This window comes from Cebus imitator, unplaced genomic scaffold (assembly GCF_001604975.1).
Source record: "Cebus imitator isolate Cc_AM_T3 unplaced genomic scaffold, Cebus_imitator-1.0 Scaffold406, whole genome shotgun sequence".
Lineage (NCBI taxonomy): Eukaryota > Metazoa > Chordata > Mammalia > Primates > Cebidae > Cebus > Cebus imitator.
The window spans coordinates 310,417-336,597 of NW_016107721.1; positions in this window are offsets into that span (position 1 = coordinate 310,417).

The following is a 26,181-nucleotide window of genomic DNA, read 5'->3' on the forward strand; positions in this document are numbered from 1 at the left end:
TAGAGACTCCTTCTAACAATGTTAGAGACTTTGTTCTGCCCATAATAGTATGCCTTTATTTATATAAGGTTTATGGGTAACTATGATTATTTCCAGGTTTCCAGAGGTTTCTCTCATATTTCATTCCCAGCTCTCTTTTCCTAATGTGCATTTGTTTTAATTGCTTTTCTGATTCTACACAAACCCCATGTTTTCCATAGCAATTTTCAAGCTACATTTGTAATGATATTCTTTCCCTTTTTTAAAAGTCATTTTCAATTTTATTTTCCCTGCTTCCCAGCTTTCCAATCCTGGTTTTGGTACCTACATTATTTAGTACCAGAGACAACACAGGTCATCTTATTTGCTTGCCCTTCACTCTCAAACTCAATGTCTAGCATGCAAGTAATCATCTTTTTGCTGCATTGTGTTTTCTGTGCTCCTAGTATTATAAAGAATGTCATTTTCCATCACTCTCCAGTCATTGGGCTTACACTTGCAGAATCACCAATGATTCCTTCTTTTCCCTCATCTCAGGTAATTGTCAAACTCTGTCGACATCTCCCTTTCATTGTTTCTTAAATCAGAGCCTTTCTTTCCATTTTAATGCCAACACTCTGTCACAAACTTGGGTTACATCACAGTATCCCTCTCCTCAGGGCCAGCCCAGGACCCTTCAGTGTGGTTCACAGGCCATCTTGACCAAAATCACCAGGGAGAAGGTTAAATGCGAAGACTCCCTGGCTCCTCCCAGACCTATTGAATCTGAATCCCCTGGGGCTTGTTTTTTCAGAGCTGAGGTGTCACTATGTTGCGCAGGCTACACCTGAAGTCATGGGCTCAAGCCATCCTCCCACCTCCACCTCTCAAGTAGCTGGGACTACACACATGAGCCATGGCACCTGTCTCGGAAATCCACATTGTTTTGTTTTTGTTTTGGAGATTTTGTTTTTGTTTTTGTTTTTGAGACAGAGTCTCTCTCTGTTGCCCAGGCTGGAATGCAGTGGCAAGATCTTGGCTCACTGCAACCTCCACCTCCCAGGTTCAAGCAACTCTCCTGCCTCAGCAGCCAAAGTATCTGGGACTACAGGTGTGCACCACCACACCCACCTAATTTTTGTGTTTTTATTAGACACGGAGTTTCACCATATTGGCCATGCTGGTCTTGAACTCTTGATCTCGTGATCTGCCTGCCTTGGCCTCCCAAAGGGCTAGGATTACAGGCGTGAGCCACCGTGCCCAGCTCTGGAAATCCACATTTTAAATGAACCACTCCCCAGATAAATATACACTATACTAAAGCTTGAGAATTAGCTTGAGCCTGGTGGTTCTTATTTCTGGCTCCTCATTTCAATCACCTCAGAAGTTTTTGGAAATACTGATGCCCATGCCTCTTCTCCAGAGATTTTGGTTTAATGATCTGGAATGGATCCCAAGTACCAGTTTTAATTCCATGAGTTATTCTAATGTTCAGCCAAGAAGAGAATCACTGGAGTAGATGACTCAAGGCTTCACCCAGCTCTCAGATTCTGTCTTAACGTTCCTAAACATTTGTTTAGTAGAAACCTGCTTCACCAGAATAACATTTATATACTTGTATTTTTAATCTGTTGCCACATAACAAATTTCCCCAAAACTCAGAATCTTAAAGCAACAAATATTTATCATTTCACGAGTTCTGTGGGTCAGGAACCTGGGCTTAGCTGGGTGATGGCCTCAGATTCTCTCATGATGTAACTAAGATGCTGGCCAGAACTGAAGCCATCTCAAGGCTCAAGGGCGAGAGATTAGATATTGATTCATTAATTTTATTGTATTCCAAGATCACTCACATCACTATTGATGGGTCTCAAAGGAGCCACTTCTGTGCTCACTCGCCTTTGGACAAGCCAAGGTCTTCATTGGCTGTTGGCAAGAGGTCTCAGTTCCTTGCCACGTGGGCCCCTCCAGAAGGCTCCTCGAAACACAGCTGCTTGCTCCCCTAGTGTAAGAGCTTGGAGACGAAGTGCCCCCTTCCCCTGGTGAGAATCTGTCTCTGGGGGAAAAAAAAAGAAAAAAGACTTCTTGCCTAATCTCCTTCCAGAACCCTCTCTTTCACAGGTGTCAGACCTGCAGCCCCATCTGAAGCCTCTTCATGCCTATTCATCCTCCCCTTCCCTTAGCTCCTTCAGAGGCATTGCCTCCAATAAATCCCCTGAACTTCTAATTCCTTCTTGGCATATGCTTCCTGAAAGACAGTCTTTTTATTTTTGTTTGTTTGAGACAGGGTTTCACTCTATCATCCAGGCTGAAGTGCAGTGGCACAATCATGACTCACTGCAGCCTCGACATTCTAGGTTCAAGCAGCCCTCCTGCCTCAGCCTCCCAAGTAGCTGGAATGACAGGTGTACACCACCATGCCTCGCTAAATGTTTTGTTTTGTAGAGAGGGAGATCTCACTATGTTACCCAGGCTGGTCTCAAACTCCTGACCTCAAGCTATCCTCCCACCTTAGCCTCCCAAAGTGCTGGGATTACAGGCATGAGCCACTGCACCCAGCCTATTACAGTCTTTATATAACCTTATCTCAGAAGTAACATTTCATCACTTTTATCACATTCTATTCATTAGAAGTGAGTCTAGACCCAGCCCACACATGAAGGTAGGATACCAGATGGCAGAGGCCATCAGGAGCCATGCTATAGGCTGCCTAATGCAATATCCCCTGTTGATTAGACAGCACTAACCACTATATAGCAAAACTCAGTCAGTCCCTTAAAATAGTCTATCTCTTACTTACCTAAGTTAAAAATGGGTGTTGATGGTCAGTAGGTAACTCTCCTCCAACTCATAATTCAGAAACTGGGGTGCCACAGAGGTGCCACCACTCAGATCCCCCACAAGAGGAAACCTGCCATGAGGAGTGTGCTGGGCTAACAGCCTTTATTTGCTGCACCCCTGGAATCTACCATAGCTTTCACACCAAGTCCACACTCCCCCAGGAGGCTCCCAGCCCATCACTGAGCCCACCAGAATTTCTGGAACCAGGCTCTTACACCCTGCACACAACTTTTGCCCAAGGGCTTCCCTTACTGAGATTTTTCTCAGAGCTGCATTGTAGTCGGAGGCTCTTCCTACCAAACCTGCCTTCCTTCCCTCTTTCCTTCTTCAGGAAACCAGGAAACCAAGAACCATTATCTAAAGGTTCTCCTTGCGCCCCCCACCCATTCCCCTCTTTCCCCCTCCCAAGAATTTCCCTCAATAAATCTCCTGCACTTCTAACTGTATCATGGCATCTGCTTCCTGGAGGACCTGGACTAACACAGGAGGTATTAGGATTGGCTCAAGAAAGAACCGTTATATGGGGTTTGAGGACTGGTTCATTTCACTAGGATAGTGGTAACTGATGACATCTTCAGAAATTCGGCTGCCACCTTATTCCTGGGATTATCTGCGCCCCACATCCCTCTTGGGTTTACATCCTCCTTGCCAAATGGGGTGCTAAACTAGAAGATAAGACTTTTTTTATTGCATTTTAGGTTTTGTGGTACACCTGAAGAACATGCAAGATTGTTGCATAGGTACACACATGGCAATGTGACGTGCTGCCTTCCTCCCCATCACCTATATCTGGCATTTCTCCCCATGCTATCTCTCCCCAACTCCCCACCCCCAATGTCCCTCCTCTATTTCCTCCCTACAGACCCCAGTGTGTGATGCTCCCCTCCCTGTGTCGTCCAATCTCCTTCCAGAACCTTCTCTTTCACAGGTAACAGACCTGCTGCGCCATCTGAAGGCTCTCCATGCCTATTCATCCTTCCCTTCCCTTAGATCCTTCAGAAGCATTTCCCCCAATAAATCCACTGAACTTCTAATTCCTTCTTGGCGTATGTTTCCCAAAGGACCAAAACTGACATGAGACTTTGGCTTCTTTCAACTTATGGGTCTACCATATGCTAGGTTTTTGTCTTCTAAGGTCACTGTGTTCACCTTCATCAAGCCAAGAAAGGAGAGTTGAGCATGAAGGTTCCTGAGTATGAGATTTTATAGGCCAGGCCTGAGAGTGACACACATTACTTGTACTCATACCCCAGCAGCTCCCTGATACTGAATATATACAGGCATGCCTTGTCTTATTACACTTCACTTGATGGTGGTTTTTACAACTTGAAGGTTTGTGGAAATCCTTTGCTGAGCAACTCTATCCACACCATTTTTCCAAGAGTACATGCTCACTTTGTGTCTCTGTATCTGCATTTTTAAGTAATAAAGTATTTTTTGATTAGTGCATGCACATTGTTTTTGAGATACAATGTTATTGCACACTTTGCTAATATGGAGCACTGGTTCTTCTCATAGCCCTGATGCTTGCAAATATCTACAGGTATCTTTATTCAGACTTCTGGTTCCTGTTTTTGTCCTTTTTTATTTCAAGGGTCAATTGTTATATCTAGAGATTCAGAAGTTTCTTTTCATTTCTAACTTATTTATTTTCTAAGATAGCCTTCCTTGTGTAGGAGATCTTCTAAATTGGCAATTTTCTATTCCAATTTATTTACTTACGACCGAATCCTCTATATCAGGTCTAAATCTTACATTTACAAAAAGATAGGACAATGCTCCCTTTACTTGGGCTCCTATATCTAGCCTGAATACTGTCTGAAAGCTTCCTGGAGTCTGTTTTAAATCTCCTCTTGATTCTTTATTTTATTTTTTTGCCATTTTAAATCTTTGTCCCATATCCTTTATGGGAAAGATTTCTGCAGTGGCCTAAAGTAATATACTGCCTGTTTTTGTTTGTTTTTTTTTTTCATATCTTCTTTAAAAAGGGGAGGGGGATACATGTACAGAACATGCAGGTTTGTTACATAGGTATATGTGTACCAGGGTGGTTTGCTGCACCTATTGACCCATCCTCCAAGTTCCCTCTCCTCACCTCCCACCCTTAAGCAGGCTCTGATGCATGTTGTTCCCTCTCTGTGTCCATGTGTTCTCAACATTCAATTCCCACTTATGAGTGAGAACATGTGGTATTTGATTTTCTGTGCCCGTGTTAGTTTGCTGAGAATAATGGCTTCCAGCTTCATCCATGTCCCTGCAAAGGACATGATCTCCTTCCTTTTCATGGCTGTATAATATTCCATGGTGTGCATGTGCCACATTTTCTTTATCCAGTCTATGATTGATGGACATTTGGGCTGGTTCCATGTCTTTGCTATTATAAATAGTGCTGAAATAAATATACACATGAATGTGTCTTTACAGTAGAATGATTTATATTCCTTTAGATATATACCCAGTAATGGGATTGCTGGGTCAAATGGTATTCCTGGTTCTAGATACATGAGGAATCACCATACTGTCTTTCACAATGGTTGAGCTAATTTACATTCCCACCAACAGTGTAAAAGTGTTCCTATTTCTTCATAGCTTCACCAGCATCTATTGTTTCCTAATTTTTTAATAATCACCATTCTGACTGGTGTGGGATGGTATCTCAATGCAGTTTTGATTTGCATTTCTCTGATGATCAGTGATGTTGGGTTTTCTTTTCATATGTTTTTCAGCTACGTAAAAGTCTTCTTTTGAGAAGTGTCTGTTCATATCCTTTGCCCACTTTTTGATGGGGTTGTTTTTTTCTTGTAAATATGTGTAAATTCCTTATAGGTAAATTCTGGATATTAGACCTTTGTCAGATAGGTAGACTGCAAACATTTTCTCCCATTCTGTAGATTGCCTGTTCACTCTGATGATAGCTTCTTTTGCTGTGCAGAAGTTCTTAAGTTTAATTAGATCCCATTTGTCCATCCTGGCTTTTGTTGCCATTGCTTTTGGCATTTTTGTCATGAAGTCTTTGCCCATGCCTATGTCCTGAAGGTACTGCCTAAGTTTTCTTCTAGGGATTTTATGGTTTTGGGTTTTACATTTAGGTCTTTAATCCATCTTGAGTTAATTATTAATACACTGCATGTTTTGCTTATCCTTTCAAGGACATTATTATACAGAGCTAGGTAAATTACATTACCTCTTCGTCTTTCCTATCCTGATTTTTTAACCACGTTCTCCATCTGAGGGGGTTGTCAATCCAATAAACTAGTTGGTACAAATTTGAAAGTCCAAAATAACAAGCAGCTAATACAATGTCAAACTCTACAGTAAATTTCTGTTTCTCTGAGGGTTAAAAAGCTTTAATTAACCAGCCATGGTAGCTCATGCCTATAATCCTGGCACTTTGGGAGGCCGAGATGGGAGGATCACTTGAGGCTAGGAATTCAAGAGCAGCCTGGGCAACACAGTGAGACCCTGTCGGGCAGGGAAGAGGAGGGCAGGGGAGGGGAAGGGAGGGAAAAAAATTCTTAATTAGAGCTTAACTCTGCTGTAGACCATGATTTAAATTCAGTTTCTGTATATCAGTCTTTTGGTCTAGCAATTTTATAAAGCGATGGTTCTTTTCTTGAGAAAATGCTGAAGAATAACCCATTTTGGAGGTCAGGGGAAGGAACAGAAGAAAGAGAAGAAATGTAAAGTGGATGGTTACAATGTACACCACTTGGGTGAGAGGTGCACTCAAATCTCAGACATTGCCACTACACAATCTATCCATGTAGCCAAAACTTACTTGTACCCCAAAAGCTATGGAAATAAATACATATGTGTATATGTATATATATATTATATTTACATTTACATAGATATAAAATAAAAGATAAAGTGGATGGGGAAGATAATTCAGAGAGAAGGAGATGCAGAGCAGGTGGGTTTGAATGGTGTCAACACAAGTGAATTCGAGCTTTTTGGAGAGAAAATAACCTTGAAGGCAGTATTTTGTTTTGCTGGCCCCTTGGCTTATCCATTTTAAAGAAGTTAATCATTGAACCTTTGAACGTTATTTCCTAATTTTTCTGGAGTTCTTCTTAAAAGTATTCATTTTGATATATCAAAAGCTTCCCACAATGGGCATTGTTATTCTAAATCAAAAATATGTTTATCATTTACCAAGTTAGCATGACAGCGCAACTTCTTATAGAAAACAGTTCTTCTTGAGGAGAGTGAAATTTTGACATAGACAAATGGAGAAGACCTAAGAAGGGATCATGCAGATAACTGTTGACTCCGAAAGATGAACTCAACAAAAACAATCTCCAACTGTCTTGAAAAAGAGCGTCTTTATGGAGAGTTCAAAGGGAAGCCAACACAGAGTTTGATCCATCACCTTTACATTAATTGGCCATCAGTCTAACAGAACTCCAACCATTAGTCTTCAAGGTTGTTTTGGAATGGATAGAAGACGTATTCAGCCTGCACCTACATTATTCCCTCAGGAGCACCTCCTTATGTGTTCAACAGACAAGAAGGATAAACAGGTAAATGCCAAAAAAAAAATTCACCAAATAGCGCAACTACAAACCAAAGCCTCTAATGATTTTACACATATATTTAAGTCTGACTTTTTAAAACAAATTATGTGTCCATAAACTAAAAGGTCTAATTACTTTATATGTTATCATAGGTCTAATGACCTTAAATATATCCTAAGACATGAGTCAGAATATCAAAAAAATTCAACAGCCAAAGTTTATTAAAATAAGTCAGACATTGATTGGTTACAAAGGGTAACAAAATAAACTCATCAATAAGAACTTGTTGAAATAAGTTAAAGCTCAAATCGTTGTTGAGACAGACATACCTGGCAGCAAACACAAAAGAGGGACAAATAAAATGGGGACACAGGTGGTCTAATAAACATGTCTGTTTGCCCAAAGAATCCATAGAACTCTACCAAGCAATGGTCTTCCAAATGATGTTGGTGTCATCTGTGAATTCCACCAAAATCATTGTCAATGAATGAGACCATCACTCAGAAGCTGAAACTAAAATATTGAATTTATTACCTACGTAAGTCAGGGAGAGCCACGCTGGTCATATGAGACTTAAGTGAGCAAAATGATCATTGAGACAGACCTCTTTGAGCAAAGGTAACTACTGATTTGTTATGGAGTTTGGGAGAAGAGGCACGTGTGGGAAAATGTCAGCCTCAGAAATGCCTTTTTGCTGCTGGCAGACACTGGAACAGATTGGCATCAGCTTAGAAGTGCTCACTGGAGTAAGTCCACCAACAATTGACTGATTTTCAAGGCATCAGTTTGGCGCTGATTGGTTGGCCTTCAGAGATATGCTCAATGAAGCAAGTTGTCGTTGATTGATTTAAAGCCACTCGTGGTTTTCACTGCTTACTATGGCTATAAAATTGGCAGTATTTCCTTGAGAGTGTGGGGACTTTTCCTTCTCAGTCTCTGCCACAACCTCTTGATTTAGACTCACAAAGAATTAAAGGGAAATAGCATTACTAACTCCAGGTAGATCACGCCCATCTCATCCCCTTGCCTCTGTGACTAGCCACTGTTTCTCAAGAAAATGAAAGAGACATGGCTGGGCTTGCTTTCCACAGAACCATGCTGCTTGCTTTATTGCTTCCTGCAATCTCCAGGTGACTGTGGATTGTCTAATAACTTCTTTCTGCTTTTTGCTATGGTCTCAAGAACAACTGATGATAAAATAGGTAGTTTTTGGTTTCCTTTTTCAAAGGAAAAGTTTCTAACCTTTTTGTTCCTCTTAAACTTCAGCAGCTCTTCTTGGCTTCTTCTTAGTTGTGGTCTGTGCCTCTGCATTTGGGAGCCAAATGAATGAATATATAAAGTCAACAAATTCTGCTGATATGAATACGCCCAACTTTTCAAAACTTGGACTTGCTGGATGGGAGGCAGGACGTAGCCAGGCAAACACCTAAAAATGCACAGCTATGTTATTAATACCAAGGGAGTTATAGAGATATTAAGTACTAAGAGAATTCAGAAGTGAGAAAAACACAGAGTGATTAGTCAGGCTTCACAGAGAAGATGAAACTTAATCTGGATCTAAAATACCATTTGTATTTTAATAGGCAGAGAAGAGGGAGCATTAAACATGGATGGCAAAACATTTTAAGTCAAGGTGGGGATTTATTTTATATTTAAAGATAATGAAGAAGATTTCTGCTTCTAGTTACTAAGTCGAGAGTTGCGAGAGACCACTACCTTTTGTCTAACAACCAAACAGTATGAATAAGCTATACATGCATGTGAGCTAAACCTTCACTCTAGAAAATGGCCAGCCATTCACAGAAGAGAAGAGACTTGTGGCTGCTCTTCTCCCTGGCTGAGCAACAAGATGATAAATGCTCCAAGGGTCGGGGGTAAAGAGGAAACAGTCAAAACTTGAATAAACACTTAAAGATCACAGTGAACTGGAATGACAGAATTCCAGGATTCCCAGTCCCAGAGCAGATCTTGCACCTGTCTGCCCAGTCTTTGCACAGGTCTTCACTGAGTGCTCTGGGCAGTACACTAAAAGCTGGAGGCAGAACTGAGAGAGATTTTCCTGAGGCACACAGGGCCTCCTCCAAGTCTCTGAAAGATAGAGGAAGAGGAGGATGGCAATCCAAGGCACTAAACAATCTCAGCTGCAGAGAGCTGAGAAAAACTTCCCTACAGCATCCAGGAAAGTAGAGAGAAATCTTCTTAGGTACAAAATGTCTAGGGCAGGACTGTGGGGGAAAGTGAGGTATCTGGGACCCCAAAAAGCTAGAAGTGGATTATTAAAAAAGTGAGAGATCCTACCATTAGGAAAACTGGCAATTCAGCTATAATAAATAAAGAGCTCTCCTAACCTCAACAGTGGTCAGATTCTACAGAATCTGAATGCCCTGCAGAAGAGAATGCCCTGCGCCTGCCCCCAAAATATTTGAAGCCAGTGTTGAACTGAGTCAAAGCTGTAGTGGTGGCCAGTCCTAGCTAAACTGCCAATAGGACTGAGTCACCACCTCACTCTATCAGCCTGAAATAAGGAAGAACACGCCCATTTCTGGAAATATTCTCTTTACTTCAGTTTCTATTGTTCTTTTATACGAAATACCAAGCATACATCAAAAATTGTAAGGCACACAAAGAAGCAAAAGAAAATATATGATCCACAGACAAAAAATAATCAACAGAAGCAGACACAAACATGGTCCAGCATTTGAAGTCATCAGACATGAACTTTGAAATAACTATGATATATTGAAAAGATATCTGCACTCTCATGTTTACTGCAGCACTGCTCACAATAGCCAAGATTTGGAAGCATCTGAAGTATCTATCAGCAGACGAACGGATAAAGAAAATGTGGTACCTATACACAATGGAGCCATAAAAAAGAATGAGATTATGTCATCTGCAACAACATGGATGGACCTGGAGGTTATTATGTTAAGTGAAATCAGCCAGACACAGAGAGACAAATATCACATGTTCTCAATTGTGAGATCTAAAAATCTAAACAATTGAACTCATGGAGATAGAGAACAGAAGGATGGCTATCAGAGGTTGGGAAGGGTAATGAGAGGCTGTGGGGAATGGCAATGGTTAATAGGTAGACAAATAGAAAGAATGAATAAGATCTAACATTTGACAGGTCAACAGGGGGACAATTGTCAATAACAATTTAATTGTACATTTAAAAAATAACTAAAAGGGTAAAATTTGATTGTTTGTAAAGGATAACTGGTTGAGGGGAAGGATACCCCATTTTCCATGAATTTTCCATCACATGGAAATATTATGCATTACAGGCCTGTATCAAAACATTTCATATACCCCATAAATATATACACCTACTATGTACCCACAAAAATTAAAGAACAGATACTTTAAAAATCTAGTGGAAAAAATAGACAACATGTTAAACAGAGGATTTTAGCATATTTATGGAAACTATAAAGACCACAAGGAGGCCAGTCAGTTAAATCAGAGAAAACACATTTTCAAGGTTTTCATCTTTTGTTATTAGTTTTTTTCCCGTTAACTCAGGCTAGCTTCTTTATTTTATATACATAAAGAATATTTTTTAAAAGCAAAATTTTCTAACAAGCCAAAGAAAATTGTGTGTGCTAGATCTAAATTATCTTGGAACATAAATTAGAAACTTTTATTAGTCTCTAAGTAAAAGCAACATTTGAACTATGTCTATATCTAAGCTACTAAACATAGGCCAAACATGTAATCTCTGTAGATCTTTCTTATTTATTATAACTTGACTTCATTTATAAGGAATTGGTGGCTCATTTCTTTTCACATAAAATATATCATAAATGCACCAATTCTTTAAATGAGACTTTGCAGTCACATAGAGTTAACCTAGTTTGTCAAACCAACTCTTAAACAGATGGGTTTATTATTACATGCAAGTTCATCCTCTACTTCATTAATGACTAATATTTTTTAAAATGCTTTCCACTTTATTTTACTTTGAGATAAATTAAAGGGCAAGAAAGTCAACCACTGTCCTGGTTTTTACAGAAGAAAATCATGACTTTGCAATAATTAAATTCACTGAGCACACCAAAGATTAATTAATTGGCACCATTAAGTGAGGACCATGTTTTACTTCATTAAAGTCCAAACTTACTGATGGTAATATTCCAGGCCTGTGGTTCTTATGTCTTCTTAGCCTAAAGGCCTTAGGAAGTTTTATAACATGTCAGCCCTATGCTGATCTGTCAGATTTTCCTTCCAGAATTCACAAAGATGGGTTACATTTCACTGTGCATGTCTTTGCATGTACCATTCCTGAAAGGACCTGTTTAGTATTCATCCTAAAGCAAATCTGATGAAAAGTATGAAAAAAACACACACACAAAAATGCAAAACCTTTTTAAGAGACCAAACTAATCTTAGTATTTTAGTAATTGCCATATTGAAACGATTTCCACAAGAAGTTGACAATTGCCCTCAGAAGGATGCAGGAAAGAAAACAAAATATCTCCAGAAATAAGCTTGCCAACAAGTATACAAGATCAAAATAATTTTGCCAACTATCCCCAGACATGTTAGTATCATAAAACGTCTTTTGCTATTGCTTTCTATTTCACCTCCAAAATCACACCTCTCTTCTAATTATGCTTTGCTGATGCACGCCGCCAGCAAGTCCGGATCCACTCCACCACGGCTTCTACTGGGTGGCCACTGGCATCCTCTCTACAGTGAAGGTGAGCAGGAAAGGCAACAGTCTCCAAACACTTTTTTTTCCCTCCTGCCTGCCTTTCTGGGCTGCCACTCTACGAGAAGATCCTATATCCCATGCAATAAATGGAATTTCTCTCCAAAGCAACAATGTCTTAAAAAATAAATAAATAAAATAAATGGAATTTCTCTTCGGCTTTATGAAAACTGGAATTGACAGGAATCTCAGAAGTGCTCTAGAAATGGCTTGGGATGGCAGTAGGGGGGATGGCAGGAGTGATTTACAGAGAGAAAGGAGACAGGGACCACGACAGAGAAAGCCAGACAGCACAAGAAAAGAAAATAGTCTGTTCATTAAAATCAGACCAAAAACAATTTTTTCAATCTAAATTAGAGAGTGGTATTTTATTGGGAAAGAGGAAGGGGTGTTTACATTTTTCCACTGAAACATGTTTACTTAATGTCTGTATTATCCATAAAAACCATAATCACAACATGCTTTTAAGAGAGGACTGAACTATCAGCTACCAAGTATCAAATGGCTCTTCCTCTCTCCCTCAACACGAACATTCACCAACAGCATGGCATGTTTCTTTTTGTTGGCTTTTTTTGTTTTGAGAAAGAGAAGGGGAGGACCTCACACATTAACAGTCTAAGACTGGTCCTGAGTTTCATAAAGCCCGAGAGACTGACCAAAAATGTCCCTTTCTGTCCAGTCCTTTGTCACTGTGTCCAGCACTCCCATCTGCACACCCACTCCTTTTAAGACCCATCCATTTGCCCCGGGACATGGTAAATAGTCTTCCTCCTGCATCCCCTCTTCTCCCCTCACTGTAGCAATCCCACAACTGTCATTGAAGATTGGTTCTTGGTTCCAGACTTTCAAGGAAGGATGAGGGGCAGGGAGGGACAGGGAGAAGGAGGCAGTGAATGAGTGCAGCAGTAGGCTGAGCCTGGAACAGAACATTCTCGAACCTTCTCTTGCCTTTGGCTGAGGTGATAGGAACTCAGAGGGCTAACAGTGGGCCTTCATGCCTGAAAAATGAGAGTGCGAGACCCTCACAGATCATCTCTCTGTCCCCCTCTAGCACTCAAATTTCAACATTCTAGGACACTGCCTTTCACATGCACTTGCTCAAAATTTGACATTGACTGTAGGGTTGCTGGATTTAGCAAATAAAGATGTAGAATGCCCAGTTAAATTAGACTCAGATAAACAGCAAATAATTTTTTGGTAGAAGTATATCCTATGCACTATTTGGAACATACTTATTTAAAAAAATCATTCATTGTTTATCTGAAATTTTAACTGGGTGTCCTGCATTTTATCTGGCAACTCTGATTTAGTAGATAATTTATCAATTTTTGTTCACATAGCCACCACTTACTGAGCACTAATTATGAGCAGGGCCTGGGATTTATAAGAATCATTTGATGCTAACAGCCTTATGAGAGAAGTAAAGACAGCGGCTCCTAGGAGTGAAGTGGTAAGAGCAAGACACAAGTCCTGGCCCAGCTGTCTGCATGCTATTTATATGCAATAATTTAGCAATTGCTGCAACATTGATGATGCATCAAATATCTTTGGAACACATGGAACACTACTTGCCTTAAGAGAGGAGAATTGAGAATCAGAGGTGAGAGGGATAATTATTCTTTACTGTTTATCTTTCATCTCTACTCTTTGGATCTTTTTATTTTAGCAACATGTGTAACCTAAGCAATTTTTTAAATTGAAATAAAACTAAGCCCCAAATAAAGACTGGTTTAATTTACAATTTTGGTAAATAGACTTTTATCAACATTGGTGCTTTATCAGTAAGAGTGATGACACCACTATCATAAACATGTTGATGGTGTTTCTTTTTGTTGGGGATAGAGTCCCTCCTCACAGCATTGTCCCCAGTTACTCACAGACTGTAAAACACAGTCTTGCTATATGGGTAAACTACACATCTCAGGGGTTTGGCATACAGATTGTTTTGCCACACAGGTAATAAGCACAGTACCTGAGAGGTAGTTGTTTGATCCTCTCCCTTCTCCCACCCTCCACCCTCAAGTAATCCCAGCATCTGTCATTCCCCTCTTCGTGTCCACGTGTTCTCATGGTTTAGCTCTCATTTATGAGTGAGAACCTGCGATACTCATTTTACATGCAGTTTACCTCTATAACAAACCTGCACATGTATCCCTGAACCTAAAACAAAAGTTAAAAATAAATACATAAACACTGTCTCACTTTTCTGTGCAAGAACCCTACCCAGTTAATTAAGGAGAAAATGTCCACGTGCCTCAGACGCCGGGTTTTCTGTGAGCTTCGCTGCCTGTGTTTCTCCCGGAGGCAGAGAGCAACTTTCACTTGGATGAATAACTTACCCTAGGGAGCATTCTGTTCCCCAGACTGCCCGGGAGGCAAAGCAGAAAGCCTCCTCACAAGTCGTGGAGTCAATGGGAAGAACCTTGATCTCACCCCACTGACTCCACGGGGTCTCATTAGTGGTTCCAAATGTCAGATGTCCTGTACCCCCGCCCCCACCCAGTCCTAAAGGCCGAGACAGAAAGACTAAGGCTCAATGGATTCAGCTGTAAATTTTTAAGGATGAAAAAACATTTTCATGAAAATGCTATGGTAGCAAAGTTATTTTCCCCTAAGTAGACTTCAAGCCATGGTTCCTACTTTTCTCAGATAGACAAATCTGCACACAGAGAATAAATCAGTTTAAAAAAAAAAAAAAACCCTCTCTGCTTGGGACCTATTCTTCACAACTTTTGCAAATTCTCAACTATAATTCTCAAAAGCCAGGTTGTCAGCATTGCAAGAGAAGGTAGGCTAAGGAAAACAGGCGTTCTTTGAGGCATTCAGCTAGATGTGATTTGAAGCAGTCAGTGATAGGTGTGCATGCACAGCACACAATTAGCAGTTCCCTGCACAAGCTCCTCCTCCAGCACTAGGAAACCTCCAGGAGCTTGCAAAGGCTGGCCTCAGATGAGGCACCACAAGCAAGCTCCTTCCACTATCAATTGGTAAAAATTAAATGCCACCAATAAAAAGGGGAATAGTCAATGACTGCAAAAGCATCAAATGGCAAAATGACAATGAGCTTCTCATGTATATTATTCATAGCTCAGGCCAGCCTCAGTGGCTCATGTCTGTAATCCCAGAACTTTGGGAGGCCAAGGTGGATGGAGCACAAGGTCAGGAGTTCAAGACCAGTCTGGCCAAGATGTTGAAAGCCCATTTCCACTAAAAATACGTTAGCTGGGCGTGGTGGCCCACACCTATAATCCCAGCTACTTGGGAGGCTGAGGCAGGAGAATCACTTGAACCCGGGGAGCAGAGGTTGCAGTGAGCCAAGATCACGCCACTGCACTCCAGCCTGGGCGACAGAGTGAGACTGTGTCTCAAAAATAAAAATTACAAATTAAAATTTAAAAAAATTATAGCTCAGAGTACGGAGAATTCAGGAAAGAGAAGGAAAGTTAGCACTTTCTCTAAAACAACTGGACAAGAGAAATTGTGTAAAAAAGCAGAGAAATATGGACCACAGTGCCCTGCATTAGCATCCAGGCTGACCTGATGATGTCAGTGGCACCATCTGGGAAATAAGAGATGTGGTGCCAACCTGAAATAAACAAAGGGTTCAGAATCCAGTTATAAAAATGTTATTCAAGGGAAAAACTGTGAATAGCCATTTGAGAGACAGACTCCAGAAAAACGGAATGAGTGTTCCAAAGTTAAAAGTTGAGTTCTAAAAAAAAAATAAAAAAAATTTAAAAAAAAAAGTTGAGTTCTTGCTTATACAGGCAGAAAACAAAGAAATCTGATAGGACAACAACATTTTTCTATACAAGGCTAGTTTATGAGTGACAACAATTTAATTACAGCCTGTTTTCCTTTCTGTACAACTTGTTTTCATCTCCTTTTCAATTTATTTTTTAAAATAATCCCAACTTTTATTTTAGATTCAGTGGGTATGTGCAAGTTTGTTACATGAGTCTATTGGGTGATGCTGAGGTTTGGAGTATGAACATTCCTGTCACCCAGGTAGTGAGCACAATACCCAACAGTTTTTCAGCTCTTGCCCCTCTTCCTGTCTTCCTCTCCAGTGTCTGCTGTTCCCATCTTTATGTCCATGTGTACCCAATGTTTAGCTCCCACTTATAAGTGAGAACATGAAGTATTTGCTTTTCTTTTTTNTTGAGACAGAGTCTTGCTCTGTCACCCAGGCGGGAGTGCAGTGGTGCAATCTCGGCTCACTACAACATCCACCTCCTGGATTCAAGCCATTCTCCTGCCTCAGCCTCCCCAGTAGCTGGGGTTACAGGCACACACCACCATGCCCGGCTAATTTTGGTATTTTTAGCACAGACAGGGTTTCACCGTATTAACCAGGCTGGTCTCAAACTCCTGATCTCATGATCCACCTGCCTCAGCCTCCCAAAGTACTGGGATTACAGGCATGAGCCACTGCCTTGCTTTTCTCTTCTTGCATTAATTTGCTTAGGATAATGGCCTGCAGGTGCATCCATGTTGCTGCAAAGGACATGATTTCATTCTCGTTATTGCTGTGCAGTATTCCATGGTGTATATGTACCACGTTTTCTTTATCTAGTCCACCACTGATGGGTATCTAGGCTGATGCCCTGTCTTTGCTCGTCTGAATAGTGATGTGATGAAGAGTATATTTAACATTCCATCTTCAGATAAAGTGATAGCCATAAACTCTTTGCATAAGAAAGGTAGGAGAAGGTAATCTAAAAAGAAGAGATCAAAAGCAAAGAAGGAAAGGGTCTTCCCTGTTACCCTTCAGTCATTTACAACATTTTATAAAACAATGCAGTTAGGGAGAAGGCTAATCTATAATCAGAGAAACAAAGGTTACCAGCTGCCTACCTTACAGCTGCCTGTCATGTGACTCAGGCCCCATAATCACATTCCTTTAAGGCTCAAAATACTTTAGAGTTCCAACAGCTTAGATTTTAAATTGCTTTTTTTTTACACTGGGTTCGTTCTTGCTATTTCTGAAATGAAATCATACAAGAGCAGGAGCATTGCTTCATTCACAGGAAAATCTCCAACTCCTAAAACAGCATCTGACACATGGTATAGGGCACCAGAAAATATGTGCTGAACTACTGGATGTATCCTTTTATTGGCTGAGCACTCGACAGGCACCTGGGAGTTTTGCTGAGTGATGTGTATACCAACAATGAACTGGACAAACAGAATGTGGTCTATGCGTACAATGGAATATTCTTTGGCCATAAAAAGTAATGAAATGTTGTTACATGCTACAACATGGATGAACCTTGAAAACATGATGCTAAGTAAAAGACGTGAGCATAAAAGGCCACACATTGTATGATTTCATTTCAGTGAATTGTCCAGAATAAGCAAACCCATAAAGGTGGAAAGCAGATAAGTGGTTACCAGGGGCTGGGGGATTTGGGGGTTAGGGAGGGTGAGGAGATGGGAAGTAATAGTTAAAGATGATAAAGTTTTTGGAGGGGATGATGAAAATGTTCTAAAATTGATCATGGTAATGGTTGCACACCTCTCTGAATAGACTGAAAATCATTAAATTGTATATTTTTAAATGGATGAATTGTAAAGTATGAAAATTACATCTCAATAAAGCTATTATAAAAGTAAATCTAACTTCACATCAACATCATAATTCTGCCTTCTTTATGCCTCACTTCCCATCAAATTGCCTTTTCCAGGAAAAATAACTAATAGAAATGCTAATAAAAACACATTTCTTCAATTATTCTCCATTTTTTCTGAAGAAATCCTCATAAAGCATCAGACAACCCCATCAGACAATGGGGCCCATTGTCTTAGGTGAGTCAGTTTTCAACATCCTCCTCTTCCTCTTCATCTGAAGGGCTGGAGCTGGACTAACCTCTCAAAGAGAAGGATGATATATTAGTACCCGACTGTTGCCAAAGAAAACATGGACTATAAGTGCAAGTCTTATCAGTCTTAGGAATCAAGATTTCCCTGGTCAGAGAAAGAGTTATCATTTTAGGCAGCAGAAATTTTGATTTGATTTGCAACCCAGTTGGAGACCAAGTGATAAAATGTTGTTAACTCACATCACCAGCTGTTTTCAAAATAAGTAAAATCAAACCAACACATGAGTTATTGTAAAAGAAGGCAGAGTGATTCTTAAGTTTAAACCCCTGCTAGATTTTGAAATTCTCTGAGCTCCTCCATTCCCCCATAACGTTTACAAATGTCTAGCTGAGGTCCAGACAATCCAGAATGATGGCTTCACTTCGTCCCCTTTCTTCTTACTCCCCGACTCTCAATCTACAGACATGAACCAACCTCATAGGTCCCTGAGAGGACAAGGCCCTGGCAGTGCCACAAGCACTCTGCATTTTCAGAGAGTATCTTTGGGTCAAAATGCAAAGAGTAGCATGTTCTCCTCTGAAGAAGCCATAGCTTCTGGCTGTCCTCTCGAAGCTCCAAAGTGGTTTCTCACTGGAGATACAGATTTCTGCAACAAGACCATTCAGCTTTACTGACCTGCAGAAAATCATTGTCTTTAGTACTAAAAGGAAAAAAAAAAAACTATTTTATGTTTTCTTCCCCTATTTTTGAAGGAAAGCATAGCTTATTTTTTTCTCCATAGACGATGGGAGAGGAGTCAAAAAAAGTTGAAAGAGTTGGGGAAACCTTCAGCTCCAAAACATTCCCATTGCTCAGCACTCAGTAGTGAGTGCTCAGGGAAACAGCTGGAGTCACACCTAGGCCATGGTACAGCAGATGGTATCATCGTATCTCCTCCAGTATGAGCATCCCTGAGAGCCAGCCATGGGCTCAGCTCTGTGCTGGACACGAGAGATACCATGTGCTTACCACCAGGCCTGCTCCAGTATGTTCATGAAAATTCCAAACTGTGGTTCATGATATAGCATTAGAGCAGAGCTTCTCAACCTCAGTACTCCTGACACTCTGGGCCGGAGAGATCTCCATAGTGGGGGCTTCCTGTGCACACAGCGGGTATAGGAGCAGCCCTGGCCTCTGTACACTGAGCATCAGTAGTAGCTCCTGAGTTGTGACAACCAAAAATGTCTCTATCCCTGGGGTGGCAGGGGAAACCACACTGTATAAGAGCTATAATCAGAGTAATGTGAAGTTCTTGAAGGGTTGAAAACAGTTCAATTCAAGGGGTGGAAGCAACCCCTTTACAACACAGGAAGTAAACCCCTGTGGGGCCTTACTCACAGGCTTATAGAGCACACAGAATGAGATGCAAACAAAAGATGCTTATGGCTGACGCTAAGAGAAACTGCAAAGAAAAGACGAGGGTTGTACTGAAAAGCCACAGGAACAGAAAGGAATTTTAACAAGCAACTCAGAGCAACTAGATAGGGCAGGGAAGTTCATATTGTCAACAGCATTAGGTGATGTCAAGTCTACTGTCTGGCATGGGCTTAGCTACACCTTGGTGACAGTCCAGAGCCAGGGATGCAGGGATTGCTCCCATGAGTGGGAGACTGGGTTGGGAAACTGTTAAGCTTTCTTTTCTTACCAATTTTGTTTCACATGGCACTTCCCACCCCAACCAAACCAAACCTTCATGCTGCTTCAGGTTGGGAGGAGCCAAGTTCCAGATGCAGTGAATCTCTACCTGTGTGGACTGAGATATGTTCAGAGGTGAGCCCAGAGCAGGTAAAGTGGACTGGGGAGAACTTCGGAGGATGCTCATGACCAGGAGCAATCCCACTCCCTGTAAGCTCCATGTCCAGAGACTCACAGCAACTAAGACCAACACAGCTCTCAGAAGAAAGAAGGTCAGAATGTCATGTTCAATTTTACATTCAGTGCCTGGAATCTTTTCTTCACAACTGAAATGAAATGAGCTGAAGGAGGTGAATCCATGCATTAATCTTCAGCTCACAGAGGAAATACCTAAGGAGCAAGATAAGTGCCTGCTCTCCTCCCAGTCCGCCTCCCAGGGCAGCTGAACAAATGTTTGCTGCACAAAGCCTGGTGCTGGATTAAAGGAGTGGTTTAATTCATTCCCAGGAACACGCAAGAGATCTACATCTCTGATCTCCAGGGTAGCGAAATGAGGTGGTGAATGATAAGGGCATAATTTAGCCAGCTCAATGAATAAATAATCATTGCAGCACCAGGTAATTAAATTAATTTGTCTCATGGACATGATTCCCCGACTCTCCGCTAACAAAGTTGCCTTTCTAGATTTGACTTTTACTGTTGGATATTCTTTGGATGCTAAAGTAAGTTCTTAGCTTCCTATTCTCAGAGGGCTCCCCTGGAAAGGGCATGAAGAATAAAAGACAGACTTTCCATTCTTCACCCGATGCTTCCAACCCCACCAGGTCCATGAGTGGGATGTAGACACCATCACAGTTCCACGTTTTTATACCTTCCTGCTGTCTCTTCTAATTTTCTTCTCTGCCTTTCTGAGCTAAAACTGTAACCAAAAAAATTGTTGGGAAAGGGATGGAGGAAAGAGGGACCAGGTATAAAGGCTACTTTCATAAATTAGAGCTTTAATATAATATACAGACCGTGTTCATAAAACCTCAAAGACCTACCTTATGTAGAGATCAGGACAAAATTAGAAGAGTAAGAAAAAAAAAAAGTCTGTTTAAGTAATTATCTTTTTTTTATTTTAAGACCAGAGACTCAAGAAGGACATCATTGGATTTTTTTGCCACGATCCAGAAAGAAAGGTACCCTCAGTTAACCACAAATCAGGCGTCTCTGAAAAAGCCATTGCCGTGGACTGCCAGACAGACAATGACAAGACACATACCTTCTGGTATGTGAGCCATGGGCCATGTGAGCCTCTAGCCTAGCACTTCCCATCCTTCATTCTAGTTAGTTGGACCCATGCTCTCTGAGCCTTTCCTAAAAGGCAGAGGATCGGCTACAAAATCTCTGCAGCGCTCCCCACTCTCACATTCTATGAACCTATAAACCAATGGAACATCCAGATTGTGTGAGCCAAAGGCATGAGTGCCCGTTCCTCCCTGGTCTTGAAATTGTGATGATCCTCGTAGCTCCTGGTGTGCTCAAGGCATGGGACTCCCAGGAAAAGCTGCGAGAGGACTGCTAAGACAGCAGCTCAGCATCTGCTAAGCCTCCCCCTCTCTCTGTCAACGCTGTCCTGGGAAGCTGAGGTGGAGGAAGGAGCCACCCGTGGACAGACCCCAGCCCAGGCTGGTGGTGGTAACCTCACTCCAGAAAACAGAGTCAATGTCTAGAGTTAGGAGCCAAGAGGCAGAAGTCATGTTTTGCTCTTCCCTGAGCGGGCCACTCCAGGTGGAGCAGAGGGCAGGGCCTGGGCATTGGGACTACCTCTGCGGGGTCAGGGTAGAAATTGTTAAATCAAGTTTAGATTAAAAAAAACTGCCTCCTTACGTGTTTTAAGTTCAGCCTAAGGGTTTCTCTGTACACACTGCACTATAACCTTACTGGAAGTGTACACAGACCGTAACCTACTCCTGTGCCAATCACTGCGTTTTGGCCAATCAAAGAAGGCCAAGTGTTCAAACTGTATTCAAATAACAAACGCTGAGCTGTAACCAATCCAACTGTCTCTTTACCTCATTTCCATTTTTTGGACATCACTCTCCTTTTTCTGTCCATAAATCTTCCACCTTCCTTCCCATCAACCAGCTTCCTCCTGGAGACGTCCACAGTCCACCTTCTGTTGTCACCTTCTCTGTCAGTGACTGCACTAGGTCTCCCAAGTTTATTCCCAGCAGGTTCCCAGGCCACAAATCTGAGGGAACATCTTCTGGGAACAAGATGTCCCATGTTCCCAGAAGCAAATTTGCTAACTAGTTATGAAACTCCTACCTTTAGAATGCTTCTACACTGTTGGTGGGAGTGTAAATTAGTTCAACCATTGTGAAAGACAAGGTGATGATTCCCCCCAAAGACCTAAAAACAGAAATACCATTCAACCCAGCAATCCCAATACTTGGTCTACACCCAAAGAAATATAAACAATTCTGCCAAAGACACATACATGCATGTGTATGGTCATTGCAGCACATGGATCAGAATGTCAGCCAAAAATGGTTTTTAAATTATGCAATGAAAAATCATTTCCTGACCAAGCACCAATTTCAGGCAAAACCCAGGATATCACTGCAAAAGAGCTTCAGTTAACAAAGTACTTGTCTCTCAAGATTTTTCATGTTCCCAGAAGCAAATTTGCTAACTAGTTATGAAACTCCTACCTTTAGAATGCTTCTACACTGTTGGTGGAGTGTAAATTAGTCCAATCATTGTGAAAGACAGGGTGACGATTCCCCAAAGACCTAAAAACAGAAATACTATTCAACCCAGCAATCCCATTACTGGATGTATATACCCAAAGGAATATAAACAATTTGCCATAAAGACACATACAGGCATGTGTACGTTTATTGTAGCACTATTCACAATAGCAAAGACATGGAATCAAACTGAATGCCCATCAATCCATCAATGATAGACTGGATAAAGAAAATGTGTGTGTGTGTGTACGTGTGTGTGTGTGTGTGTGTTTGTATACATATATATATATATATATATATATATAATGGAATACTATGCAGCCATAAAAAAGAATGAGATCATGTCCTTTGCAGAAACACCAGTGGAGCTGGAGACCATTATCCTTAGTAAACTTATGCAAGAACAGAAAACCAACCACTGCATGTTCTCATTTATAAGTGGGAGCTAAATGATAAGAACACACGGATACATCAAGGGGAAGGACAGCCACTGAGGCCTACCTGAGGGTGGAGGTAGGGGGGAGGTAGAGGATCAGGAAGAATAACTAATGGATACCAGGCTTAATACCTGGGTGACAATATAGTCTGTACAACAAACCCCTGTGACACGTTTTACCTGTGTAACTTGCATATGTACCCCTGAACTTAAAACAAAAATTAAATTAGAAAAAAAAAGAACCTGATGCCTTTAAAGAATACATTCAGTCTGTCCTTTAGGCTTTCTAGGAATGGGCCAGAAATAGTCTCCATGGTCTGGGTGAGTGGTTTCCAATCCCCACTGCATGTCAGATACAGGGATGAGTTATAAACTACTGATGTGCAGGACCTATCCAGCCATGAAAACAGTGTCTAGGCAAACGATTGGATTTAAAATTCATCTGATTTCAGTTCTCCAAGGAAACCTATAGATTCCAGGATCATTGACTATAAATCAAACAAAGCAAGTAAACACACACAGATTATATATATGGTGTTAAATATCATGTCTTGAATATTTGTCATGAACCCAGAACTGTGCCAAGTGGTATGGAGTATGCATTAAAAATATTGCCTTCGTCCCTGAGAGGTCTGAAGAAAAAAAAGAAAAAATACATATATTCCCCACCACAGGGCCTATGACCTTACCTGCAGAAAGACTTAAAGGACTATCTCTGTCCTTCAAAAATGGTAAGGTCTAGTTTGAGTAGAATCATGAAGACTATAACCATTCTTGAATAAAAAATGTCTGGAAGGTAAAATTATTTAAAGAAGAAAAGAGTCTTATTCAGAAAAATTTATTCTTAGACAAAAAATTATGACAAGAATAAATAAAAGAAAATGAATAAAAATCTGTTTTCTTTTTTTCCTCTGCAATTCGAGGATCCTACCCCTAGGTTTGTGATACTCTAAAACATTTTAAATAATATACAGGGGTGTCATCCCTAGCCACACAAAATGTAGCTTCAGTTCATTTAAAGATTTAAAATGAGTAGATCACCTAAGGATAGGCTCAGGAGAGACAAGAACAAAACACAGCCACAAAATCAAACGAACCAATGATGTCAGCTCTGAAAATACTAGAATCCTGCTATTTTTTTTATGATAAATGGCACATTTGCAATGAGACCTGGGCTGGCGGGCAGCTTTCCTAACTCCATCAAAGACCACCACCTGGGGAAGAAACCCTTTACCAATGGTTAGTTATGGGATCATCAAAGGAATGTCATATGACGTCCTTTTAAGAGCTGAGCGTTGAGTGTGTTGAGATGGAAGTATTCATTGTGCTTGGAAAAGCAGCCATTCATGATCTTCCATTTCTCTTATCCATTTAGAAATCCAAATATACCTGCACATTTATTTTTAGACTTCCTGTTTTACACCTAAAAGCCTCTTAACTAACCTATTAATCACAGACTTTATTTATATGTCTGCAATGTGTGTACTGGTTTTCTTCCAAATGCTAAGCTGCCTCCAGCCCCTGGGTTCTTGAGAATCTCTGGGAAGCCAGTCATGAGCCAGAACGATAAGGGTACTGGCTCCCCAAGGCCTTTGCCTGAACACCTTTTGGCACACACTGGCTTGCAGTTTGGGTCTTAAAGCTACGCAAACTACAAACCCCACTCCTGTTCCGTTAGGATCACATTCCAACTCCAAAAGCCACATTAATGGAACAGAGAATTGCACATTGCTTTGGTTTTTCCTACTTTGAATTCTTTTCCTGTGATCTTACGCATGGAATGTGAAAACCAAGGATAATGTCCGTTACAACTGTAACTGCAATACTTGGGATCAAAGAAATTCAAGAAAGTTCTGTCTCAACAAAACTTTGCTTTAAAATACGTAAGCACACATGCATGTACATGTGTGCACACATGTGGACACACACCCACACACTTTAATGCCTCGGATGCAGGTAGAATAGAAATCAGGCAGTTTGCGAGTCAACCAGTTTCTGTTTCCACCGACTGCGCACACATTTCCATTGAATGACAAGGGACAAGAACTAGCTCTCTCTTTCGCATTTACCCAGCTGCTTTTATCTTGGAATTTAAAAGCAACTTCATCACATGAATTAGGCTTCACAGCAGTGCTGCAATATCTTTTGAATTTTCTGGAGCCAGAACAAATGGAAGTTGTACCCCAAGATCATTCTTGGGGTCCTCCAAGCAAATTAATTTTATATAAAACTTAGACTAAATTAGAAAATTATTTCAAAAGGATCACATATCTCCAAACAATGGAAAAGACATAAAAAGAAGCAGGAGTATATCAAAAGGGACAAAAATAAAAGCTGCCCTTAGAAGTCCTATCTCCAAATTTGAGGCATTTTTGTTCTACAATATTGCTTACTTTTTTGGAATATGCTTTAAAACAGTTATCTGAATTCCTAAGTGATAGGTTCCTTTCAGGCTAACAGCAGGAGTTCTGTTTGTGAATTCAATACACAACCAGGGCCACATCTGCTTTTATGTTTATAGCATAAAAGTAGTTTATCAACTACTCTGACTGCATTATCAACTTAGTAATGGAGAAAAATGCTACTAGATTCAAAGACTTCCAAAGTGAATACGAGCCCATCATATTACCTTAAAAATCATGAAGAGTTTCTGTTTCATCATTTCAGTTCTTTGAGTTTAAATCCTGTCTCAGGCACAGAGCAATGCCCATAGCAAGAATGAGTACTTGGGAAATTAATTCATAGGACATCTCTTTCTTGTTATGAAAAGTTATCTTGTCTTTAATGACATGACACACTAACTCTTGGCTCCAAGCATGCTTTGTTGGCAACATCTTTAAGACCCATTTATCCCTGGTGTTCCATTATTGGAATGCTAATCATGTGGGAATTGTTTATATCCTACTGCTCAAGGTCATCCCCAAGGTCTGATTACAAAAATTCAAAAAATTTCAACCTCAGGCATAAATGGGTTAATCAAGTGGTATGACTTTGCTGCCCACAATGTAACTGTAAACTTGAAATGGGATCCCCGAATACCCACAAGAAGCTATTAAGAACCATTTCAGGCCAGCTGCGGTGGCTCACACCTATAATCCCAGCATTTTGGGAGACGGAGGCAGGTGGATCACCTGAGGTCAGGAGTTTGAGACCAGCCTGATCAACATGGAGAAATCCCGTCTCTATTAAAAATACAAAATTAGCCAGGCATGGTGGCATATACCTGTAATCCAGCTACTTGGGAGGCTGAGGCAGGAGAATCCCTTGAGCCCAGGAGGCGGAAGTTGCAGGGAGCTTTGATCACACCACTGCACTCCAGCCTGCGCAACAACAGCAAAACTCTGTCTCAAAAGAACCATTTCAGAGCCTTCACTCGGGGCCTCTGTTCTGCCTTCCCAGCAGGCTCTGGTCAGTTCATCTGCTAGCCATTGCTTAGATCCAAGCTGGGCATTTTATCTATGTATATCTCAAATGACA